Below are 12012 nucleotides of genomic sequence, written 5' to 3'. Positions count from 1 at the left end.
CTATATAAAGCTTAACTCAACTTATTTAGGGAATAAAGGTAATTGAGCCAATCTATTGTTACAAGGGGACCTTGGGACAAGTAAAATACTCACTAGTCTCTATTCTACATCTGGCCTCGATAAAGCTGAAATAACCATGAAGATATTACCTTTAACCATGACACAATTCGACCTTAATACAAGAGAGTTCGAGTGTCATTTTTTCCAAGACAAGAACCTTGGATTAAAGGCTAGCAAGCTAGGACAAATACCATCTGTGGATATAGATCCAATTGCATAATTGCTTGCTTGCTCCTATATCACACAGGAGCGGGGTTAGAAAGAAGGGATTCCCTATTCCCCAGAGGATATTGAAAATTGCCACCAAGGCAAGAAGGACAATCTCTAAGTGTCAAAGATAGGGATCCCACCTTAGCATATGTCCCGAGCACTTGCCTGCACGATTGTTTGTGCTTGTAAGTTTAGGAACACCGCTTGTAAAAGATTGTATAATCCCAAACTCATAAAAGAAATGGGAATAATTAATCAGATTGAACTTTTGGAGGGCATGCCAAACCACCCCCAGCTAGCCGCCAACCCTAGCCAAGGGGATTCTAGATAGCTGTGACAGGAACGTGGACCGAACTCGCACGAGAGGTCTCTCTGCGGGTTGGTTTGATTGTAGGAGGACGCTTGGATGCAAGGGGGGGCTCTGGCTGTAAATTCCCTACCTCCAGGTCGTCCTACTCAAATGATATGCGTGACTCGAGATAGATTCTTGAGGGCCCTTGTCACTAATGCAAGGCAAAATCTTGGAGGAAATAAAGTGCATCCTCACGGATTGTGAATATTATTCCTTTTGAACAAGACTTGTATCTTTGATAAAATGCTAATGTTAATTTTACTTCCAATGAACCTATTTGAATTTGTTTTTGTGTGAGTGCCATAAGATTACGTGAATGAACCCTGTTCCCTAAAAGGCTTAATTAAAAAAGCTGCTTTTACATGTCCCACATAAATTTGATAGGGCTAATTAGATAACTAAAGTATGCCTATTGAGTGAAGCGGTTGGGCAGAACCCTCAACGAGTCTGTCCTATGGCAGGGTGGTCCTAAAGAACTGGGAGGCTTTTCACAAGATTTACCATCATTTGACCTTCGGGCAATGCGGGTTAATACCCGAATTCAATTGAATTCATTGGACCGATCAATCCTGTAGCATAATACTCACAGGCTAAGTACATTATAGTTGCCACACAGATTATCTCACGAAGTAGATAAAAGCATGAGCCACTAGATAAAAATGATGCTAGAACCATTGCTAAGTTCCTTTGGGAGCAAGTGATCTCATCATTCAGCTACCCCATTGAACTCATTGGTGATCAAGGCACACACTTATTAATGGAGTGATTGCTCACCTCCTGTCGACCTTTCTAATCATCCATCGAAAATCCTCACCCTACTACCCTCAAACGAATGGCAAGGCCGAGTCTACTAATAAGATCCTAGTGAACATCATGACCAAAGTAGTCTCTGCCTCACATAGTGACTGGGACAACAAACTAATGGCAGCCTTATGGGCCTATCAAACAGCCTATAAAATGATGGTAGGACAGACTCCCTTCAAGTTAACCTATAGGATTGAAGCTATTCTAGCTATAGAGTTCTTTATCCCAAGTCGGAGAGTAGCCATTCGAGAAAGATGGGACAAAAAGGAGGCATGGACGGAGTGCTTAATCGATCTAGAACGCTTATCAGAGGCTCAACTTCTAGCCACCCATGCACTGCTTTGTGAAAAGGCACCATGCAAGAGCTAGTTTGACAAGCAATGATGATGTTCTCGTACAGGAACAAGGCCATGCTATTACCATCATTCCACTTCAGAGCTTTAGCGTCACATCACTTGGTTACATAGTCAATACAGACCAAGATGTATCTATTCTATTTCCTTCGGGTTTGCAGGCCAATGGGACCCATGAAATCAATTCCCTACGTCTCAAACGATTTTAGGGGAAGAATGGGTTGCAAGGGCATGGCATTGGATTTGGTAGGTTTTCCCATTCACTAACAGGCATCACACCATTTGCAATAATCATAGGCATTCTTGTGGAGGATTGGCCACCAATATCCTGCAAGTAAGGTCTTTCTAGCTGTCACTTCTCCTGCAAAGTGTCCACCACAAGGCTCGTCATGGTATACTTTCAATACTATGCCAATCTCTTCCCTTGCAACACATCTTCGCAAGACTTCATCCTTGCCTTTCTTGTACAGAGCATCCCCTAACAGGGTGTAGGGGGCTGATTCCAACAATAGCTTCTTCCTCTCATGGCTCGAGATACCAGGGGGATACTGTTGGGCTGCCAAGAGGTTGGATATGTCTACGTACCATGGGGTAACTGTTTTGACTAGAAACAAGGAAGCATCAGGAAGGCCTGGATCATCTTGCTTATCTTTATCATCACTTTGAGGGATTCGCGACAAATAATCAGCCAAGATATGAGAGCAATCGGGTTTGGTAACCACTTCAAAGTCAAACTCTTGAAACAAAAGAAGCCATCTCATCATTCTTCCCTTCACATCAACCTTGTTCATCAAGAAGGACAGGGCTTCATGGTCCACATAGAATTTGAAATGTTTCAATAGCAAATAATGTTGGAACTTCTCCAAAGCAAACACCATTGCTAGACATTCAAGCTCCGTCATTGTGTCATTCCGCTCTCTATCGATTACTTTTCGGCTTACATAATAGATTGGTTGATCTAACTTAGAGGGGCACTTTTGGCATAAGACTACACTTAGGCCTTCAACTGATGCATCAATGTGCACATGAAACTCCTTCGTCCAATCAAGAGGTTGTAAGATAGGTGCTTCAATCAAACACTACCTCAGGGTGTTGAACGCCTCATCACAATCAATAGTCCATGTAATCTCGGCATCTTTTCTCAAGAGTTTATGCAAAGGGACTATCTTTGTCACAAAGTGTGCAATGAATCTTCTGTAATAGCCCACATGGCCAAGAAATCCCCTCAATTGTTTGAGGTTGGTTGGGGCTGTCAAGGTGGCAATCTTCTCAATCTTAGCAGAATCTATTGCAATGGACTGAAGGCACACTGAGTAGTCTCCCAAATGCAAGGAATCCAGTAAAAAAAACAAACACAGCTGACTAGAAAAAATAAAGCACATTAGTATTTTGATTGATTTTTATTTTATTTTTATTATTTTATTTTTTTGTGGTTTTTTTTTTCATCTTTGAATTTTAAGTGTGTTTGTATGTTTAAAAAAACACAGCTGATTAGAAAAAATAAAGCACCTTAGTATTTTGGTTTATTTTTATTTTATTTTTATTATTCTTATTATTATTTTTTATTTGTGTTTTTTTTTCAGCTTTGAATTTTAAGTGTGTTTCTAGTTTGTATATTTTTTTATTTTTTATTATTTTTTCCTTTTTTTAAATAATTAAATCAAAATATATAACACATGAATATGTTATGAAGTGTAAGAGTAGAATTTCAGCAATTTAGCAAGTTTCAACAGTGTGTTTGAATTTATTCATGATTTTTCAGCTAATTTTTGAAATTTAAAATGAATTTTTATGAGGAAAAGTATCAAAATTAGGGTTTTTGACTTCAATTAATATTTTGGCCTTTTATGGAAGCATTTCCAATTAAAAAATTAGTAGCAAAATGGAAAAGGGGGTTTGTGGAATTTTTTGGATTTATTTGTGAATTTTTACTAATTTTTAATGAATTGTACTCATTTTACATGTATTTTGAAGTAATTTTTAGATTTTGAATTTTCTAGAATTTATTTTTTTCAATTTTATCTTTTTAAAAATATTCCAAATAATTTTAATAATGTTGGTAAATTTTTAGAAATTGTTATGTAATTTTTTTGAATTTGAAATGAATTTTAATTAATTTTTGGAGTTTTTATGTATTTTATGTGTATTTTTATGTATTTTGCGGGCTGGAAAATAAAAGGTAGTAGCCGGGCTACGTGTGAACATCGGAGGATGACTGCGTGTGAACGGCTGACAGCCTGACTGCAATACCCCACCGCACGGACAAGTCGGAAGCGCGTCCTCGCGCGTGAACGTCTGCTAGCACACCCGTACATAGCGGAAAAACAATTGAGGAAAAAGGGCAGGAATGGGGGCTGACTGAGTAGGTTAAGTTAATGAAGTTAGCTTAGTCTGAGAAAGTCAATTAAGTTAGTTTAGTGTGTTAAAGCAAGTAGGTTAGTTTGTTAAGTTAGGTTAGTTAGGTCAGTCTGATTAATTAGGTCTGTCTGGTTAAGTTAAGCAAGTTAAGTAATGTTAGTTAGTGTAAGTAATATAAGTTATTTAAGCTAGGGTTAGTCAGGTTAACTATAGGTTAAGTAAGTCTAACTAGGGTTAGTTGTCTAACTAAGGTAAAGTTAATCTAACTAGGGTTAGCGAGGCTAACTATGGTTAGGTTAGACTAACTATGGATAGGTTAATCTAACTAGTGTTAAGTTAGGCTAACTGTGGTTAGGTTAGTTTAACTAAGGCTGAGTTAATTAACTAGGGGTGATTTAAATTAACTAGGGTTAATTTAAGTGAACTAGGGTTAGTGTAAATTAATTGACCAGAGGGGGAAAGGGGAGATGGCCCGCCGCACGGCGGAGGAGGAATGGGCGGCGGGCGTTGGCGGCACTGTCGAGGCAGCGGGCGCAAAGGACGGCAATCACAGCGGGGGGCGGCAGTGACGAAGGCGATGGAGAGGAGGAAGGGCCACCACGCACTACAAGGATTTGAGCTAGCAGCGACGCTGATTAGCGACGACGGATAGCGGCGTCGCTACTAGCTCAAATCCTTGTAGTGCGTGGTGGCCCTTCCTCCTATAGCGGCGTCGCTATTGGCGTCGCTATTTGCGACGCAAATGGCGACGCTCCACAGGGAAAAAAAGCGGCCGAAACCGAGCGCGGTTTTCATTTCGCGTATGCGGCTTGTGAGTTTTGAGAGCGAGAGCAAGGGAGAGAGCGACCGTCGTGAGAGAAGGAGAGGAAGAGGACTTGCCGCCGCCGCCGCCGCCGCCGTTGTTTGCGAAGGAGAGGAGGAGCCTTCATCGCAAAGAGGAGTCACCCTACGCTCGCCATATCTCATCAGTGAGTCTCCCTCTCTCTTTCTTTTGCTTGTTTAAGGTTTAAATCACTTTCTCTTTTGCTTGTTTAGGAGAGGAAATGAGAGAGAAAGAGAGGGGGAGGGAGAGGGAGAGAGAGAAAGAGAAAGAGAGGGAGAGGGAGAGGGAGAGGGAGAGGGAGAGAAAGAGAAAGAGAAAGAGAAAGAGAAAGAGAAAGAGAGGGAGAGGGAGAGGGAGGGGAAGGAAATGAGAGAGGGAGAGAAAGAGAAAGAGAGTGAGAGGGAGGGAGAGTGCATTCTCTCTCTCCTTCTCCCTTTTGCTTGTTTAATGTTTAAATCACTTTATTTTTTGCTTGTTTAGGAGAGGAAATGAGAGAGAAAGAGAGGGACGGAAAGAGAGGGAGAGGGAGAGGGAGGGGAAGGAAATGAGAGAGGGAGAGAAAGAGAAAGAGAGGGAGGGAGAGTGCATTGTCTCTCTCCCTCTCCCTTTTGCTTGTTTAATGTTTACATCACTTTATTTTTTGCTTGTTTAGGAAATGAGAGAGAAAGAGAGAAAGAGAGAGAGAGAAAGAGAGGGAGAGGGAGAGGGAGAGGGAGAGGGAGAGGGAGGGAGAGTGCATTCTCTCTCTCACTCTCCCTCTTGCTTGTTTAATGTTTGAATCACTTTCTTTTTTGCTTGTTTAGGAGAGGAAATGAGAGAGAAAGAGAGAAAGAGAGGGAGAGAAAGAGAAAGAGAGGGAGAGGGAGGGGAAGGAAATGAGAGAGGGAGAGAAAGAGAAAGAGAGCGAGAGGGAGAGGGAGAGGGAGAGGGAGAGGGAGGGAGAGTGCATTCTCTCTCTCCCTCTCCCTTTTGCTTTTGGAGAGTGTTAAGATATATTGTGAGAGGGAGAGGAAATACGAGAGAAAGAGAAAGAGAGGGAGAGAAAGAGAAAGATAACATATATTGGAATGATAGCATATCCATGATTATGGTAATGGTATCCACTTTACTTTTTTTATGGGTACCATTACATCGACTCCTTAAGGGGGCTAAAAATTAGTCATACTGTTTATAAAGTCTAATTAGGAGATTTAAGATGCACGATAATATACTTATCGATAATGGTATGCAATGTGCTTTGCCATGGGCCACGTACATTGGTGACTCTTTAAGATGGCTTAAAATTGGTCATGTCCTTCATAATGTCCAAGTAGGGGATCTAATTGTGATGTGTATAATTCATTGTTTTTGTATTAACTTTATAGGCATAACAAATTAGAAATCATGCTAACTAGTCAACGGAAGGACTAAAAGAAGATGATACCCTAGCTAATGGCCATTACGGTACTTCATCAAAATGAACCCAAAAGTATTCTTATAGAAGAAGAATCCCTTAAATTGAGTATAGGATATTTTCTCTCAGGTCTTATGACTATGAGTATAATTGATTGAAATAAATTTTATTACTATAGTTGATAAAATTCATAGATGGCATTAATTTTAATACGCGATCCTAGGATAAAAAAACCACATTTCTAAGATGCTTTTTGTTGAGACTGATTTATTATTAGACTAAGAGATCCTCAATGATGCTCATAAATGGATTATTTATACTCAAAGCCCTCTAGTGTAGTTTTTTGCAATAACGAATAATTATCTACCGGGACAAACAAATCCTTGAGCATGATACAAGGCCGAGATATAACATCAATAAATCTCTCAACTACTATGTACAATGCAAGATTTATGGTCAACTTGCAACTTGACGTACATCTCCATAAAGCTATCCATTTAAGCCTCGTTTGCTGTAATGTAGATAAGATGGAAAATGAAGAAGGTCTTATTGTTCAAGATTGCGAGACGTATCTTAATCAGTGTGTCCCATGTCCTTGCTCTCAATGCAAGTTGGCAATTAGACGAAAACGTCGATTGTCTATAGAACATGTACGACGATTTGGCGAGTTTCAATCTAAGATCATTGATCAGGCGATTGCGGATTTTCAGCAAACGGTAATTTGAAGTTAATATTAATCATGCATTGTACTCGCAAGCTAATTGAAAACCATACACAATAAGATTGGGTCTTGTTGGCAAATTTTCTATCCAAGGGGGTGATGTCTCGACCCAAGGGGGAGTGCACCCTTTGCGGACAATTAGAAGAGTTCGTGGATGTGCGATGGATGGATTGCAGAAGCCAATCCACCATTCGCAAGGCCCATCTATACCGTCAATGCCAGAGGAGACAGACAACCTTCCCCTACAATCTTGGAGCCTGAGATGGAGGCAATGATCGATGCATTGATTCCCATGGATATTGAGACATCTGACCTGCTTAGAGAGGAAGCATCCATACCATTATATGATGGGTGCCGAGTATCTCGGTTGAAGACATTGCTTGCACTCTTAAGTGTGCAAGCAAAATACGGTTGGAGCGATACGAGTGTGACCGAGTTATTCAAGTACCTTGCACATAGGCTTCATTGATTTTTTTTAAACTAGTATTATTGCAAACATTTGTGCTTTTTCAAGGTGTTTTATGATTTTTTTCAGGTTATTGAAATATCATATATTACCACCTGCAAATACCATGCCTGAGTCTCATGATGATGCACGACATGTTTTACGGAAGCTTGGCATGGACTACAATAACATCCATGCATGTATCAACGACTGCATACTGTTTCGAGATAAATACGAGACTATGGAGACATGTCCAAAGTGTGGTGCTCACAGATATCGACAGGACTTGCAAGGGCAAACCATCCCTCAAAAAGTTCTCAGACACTTTCCGCTCATCCCCCGCATAAACCACATGTTTCGCATGTCTGGCATAGCAAGCTTGACAACGTGGCATGTGCAGAATAGGTCCACGGATGGAGTTCAACGAATATCAGTGGTTTCGTGCGCATGGAGCCACATTGACTCTACCTTCCCAGGATTTGCGTGAGAGCTAAGGAATCTTCGGCTCGGTCTTCCCATGGATGGTGTGAACCCATTCGGTCTGCGCTCGACTTCTTCTAGTGTGTGGCCTATAGTGCTTGTCAACTACAACATCTCTCCATGGCTTTCTACGAAGAAAGGACATCTCATCCTTAGCTTGCTCGTCCTGGGCCGCTACAAAGTAAAAAATATGGATGTGTATCTTCGTCCATTAGTCGATGAGCTTAAGATTTTGTGGGAGGAGGGGTTCACTGTGCAAGATATGAGCAGGCGTGATGGTCGGCGGTCTAGCCAACATTCGAGCCATTCTCATGTGGACGATGCATGACTTTTCGGGATTGGGAAAGTGCTCTGGTGAGCAGACCTCCGTTCTCGCTGGTAATATCTATATTTTATTTCATTCAATCAAGTATTCACTAGGTTGTGGCTCGCCTTACAGGTCTGGTTACCTCAGGTTATCATGCATGTCCATTGTGTGGGCCACAGTTAGACTCCCAAAGGTCACGAACCATGAAGAAGATGGTATATCAAGGACACGCCGCTTTCTTGCCGGAGGATCATGAACTCAGGGAAGGTTTTCTTGGATGACCTCCAACACGTATGAACGCTACAAGCTGGTACGAGCTGAAAATGGTAAACCCGAAATCACATCCAAATGGAATGCGACGGTTCTCAGTTTTCTACGAGTTGCCATATTGGACCCACTTACAGGTCAACCACTTGTTGGATCCCATGCATATTTTCAAGAATGTAGGCAGCTTGCTATGGGACCATATCACAGGAAAGAGAGACACTATAGGGTCACGAATGGATTTGAAGGAGGTAGGTAAGATGGAGGCGCTTTGGCCGCAGTTGAGTGCTGAAGGGGGAGTGCAGCTTCCTCGCGCTCCTTGGGTTTTGTCCACCAAAGAAGAGCGCATTGTGAAGCAAGTAATCAAGTCTATCCGCACTCCGACGGGTATGATGCGTTCTCTCAGGTCCGCATTTTCTAAAGATGACCAATTGTCGGGGCTAAAATCCCATGATTGGCATAAGATATGTCAGGTTTGTGAACAGAATGGATTGTAATTAGCGTGGGCATCTTGCAATTTGAAAAGTTATCATTATTCATAATGCTTTCTCATTTGTGGCAGTTTGTCCTACCGATCGCGATCGCAGGATGCCTTACTCCATAAGTTCGCGGGGTCATTTACAAGTTGTCGACTTTGGTGCAATGGATCTCATAAAAAGAGATTAAGACGTCCTCTATTGAATCTGCAAGGCGGGGAGCAGTGGAGACGGTCTGTCTCTGATGCCAGGAGGCATATTTCACAGTGGATTCCGTGCCACGGTGGATTCCGTGAGGTTTTACGGTAGATTCCGTAAACTTTGATGACCGGGGCTCATACACAAAGTGGATTCTTTGTACGAGAAGTTGATGGGGATGCCTGTCCTTTTCGGACATTTCATTAATTTAGTGTGTACATGGGTGATTCCATAGCGGGTGATTCCACAAAATGCATATTAAATTAATAAACGTTTATGAGTTTAGAGTGCGCACTCGTAATAAATTAAGGTTAGGATTTATTTCTAACCAGTTGATCTATTTATGTAGCTGAAGACTGCTAGGTATTCACTTTTGTCGATTTAATTGTATTATTTTACTAACGATTGTGAATGCTTCAGTTGATGTGTAGAGATAGCAATAGTGGCAGAGGAAAGCATTGGAGTCTACCGAGTATTCGACCTATGGATTATATTTTGATAGGCGCCACGCCTATATTTTGTTATGTCTATTGAGGCATCGATTATTTATCATTATTTTGTATGCGTCTATGCGTATGGATATGTTATTTCTATTTGGACATTGTATTGGGCGTGCTAGACTCTTTGGGCACCGTCCATTAGCTTTATTCCTATTTTTGTAAAAGCAAACTCAAAAGCTAAAAGCTTGAAATATTTTTGTAAATTGGGCTATTATTGAGCACGAAGAAGAAATATACATAAAATACATGCTTTGTGAAGCGCTCACACAAGACATGGGGGGAGATTGAATCCAATTGGTCTCTTGTTCTTGTCGTTCATGCTTTTTACCTTGTAACTTGTGCAAAAAGTAGAGTTCATTGTTCTTGGGGACCTTTTGGGATTCACTACGTGAGCATAGATACAGCGACCGATCTGCGCACCAGTGGTATCAAGCGGAGCTGAGATCAAGAGCTTCCAATCGCTACCCATCTCGTACGAAGGCGGAGCTCCTGGAACGATCGGGCTCTACGGTCAATCTCGTGGTGAACTGTTGATACAGGCAGACTTCTGGCGATCAAGAACCCCTGTTTTTGTCATCAGATCGAGAAGGATCGGGCTGTACAGGCGGAGGACCACTCCTTCATCTCCATTATCAAGTCGTGGGCAAACAATGAGAAACTCCATATCTTATCTCTTCAAAAGTTTAATCCTAAAGCTTATAAGCTTTAAAAGAAGCTTAAAAGCTTCATAAATTCTCATTGAGGTCTCAGAGGGACCTCCGATTTTTTCGAGTGGCGAAAAAAACGGCCCCTCCCCCCACGAATTTGCCGTTTTCTACCATAGCCCCCCCCCCCCCCCCCCCCACTAAGCTTAAGCTATTAAGCTTAATCAAACTAAGCTTAACTCTGCAAGCCACCTCTGGTCAATAACTCCAGGTCACGCACCTCAGAAATCAAGTTCTGCAAGTAATCTGTGATCAAGTTCTACAAGTTCACTAAGTCGGCTAAGTTCTGCAAGTCTGCAACTCTGCAAGTCACATAAGTCTGCAACTCTGCAAGTCAGACTAATCAACTGGAGTCAGAACTGACTTGTGCTCAAAACTCCTAGAAGGGCTGTTCTTGCGCAGAAACTCCGAACTGCAAATTTGTTCGTTGGAAGGTACTCTACCCATACGCAGGTTTGCTGAAGCATTTTCAGCATACGAAGAAGGAAAAATCGCAGATTTTCTGAAGATTGAGAAAGAAATACCCAAAAACACATAAGCCTTGTAACCCCGAATTTGAGCTACGCTCATCTCGCTAACCTGATTTTGAGTGAGAAAGGTCTTTTGAGTTTTACAGGATGACGGAACCACATATGGATGGTCTTATGGCTGAAGACGACCTACTTGAGCCTACGATGGAGCAAAAGCTGAACTTAATCATGATGCAATTGGAAGAAGAACGAAGGGCTAGCCAAGCATTGCAAGCGCAATTGGCAAAATTACAAAGAGCGTCTACTGACAAAGAAGAACCTCAAGCTAAAGATTTGATTCGACGTACCATCGACGCCACTCTTGAAGCTCAAACCATTCGCAGGGAATCAAAGATAAGTAAACGAAGTTTCAAATTTCGTACTTTCAATGGCATACGAGAAGGAAAGACTGTTCTAGCATTCATTAGTTAGTTTGATGACTATTTCCATGAGGAAACCTATGCAGAAAAAGATAAAATCAAGTGTGTTACTAATCATTTGGTAGACAGAGCATCACTTTGGTGGACTGTAGTACACAAGAGCATAGAATGTCCTGCTACTTGGAAAAAATTTCAAGAAGAAGTTCATGCAGAATTTCCTTCCACCGCAATTTCATGAGAAAGCTATTAAGCAATGGGATCTTCTCCAACAACGGGATCGTGAGCCTATGCCTCAGTATACAGAGCGTTTTTGGAATGCACTCCTCCAGCTACGCATGCTTGAAGACGTACCAGAGGCGACACATAAGCGGAAGTATATGTCTGGACTCCTTGGCATTACTACGCTGAAGTTAACATGTTCAAGCCTGCTACTCTTGAAGACGCCATTTCACTAGCTCACGACACTGAAGATAAGCTACGTGGTAAAGACAGACGACCACAGCAATTCCAAGCCAATGGTAATTATGGATCTAAACAATTCAATTCCAATTTTAGAAGATTTAATCCAGGTCGTTTCTCTTCATCATCTTTCCGTAAGAATTGGGCAAAACCACCTGCATTACCATCCAATGTCAATCAAAACCCTAAGCCTATTCCACAACCAAATCCTAATGT

This window comes from Lygodium microphyllum, chromosome 3 (assembly GCF_053477565.2).
Source record: "Lygodium microphyllum isolate KBCC chromosome 3, Lygodium_microphyllum_v1.1.10, whole genome shotgun sequence".
NCBI lineage: Eukaryota > Viridiplantae > Streptophyta > Polypodiopsida > Schizaeales > Lygodiaceae > Lygodium > Lygodium microphyllum.
This window is presented reverse-complemented; position numbering follows the sequence as displayed.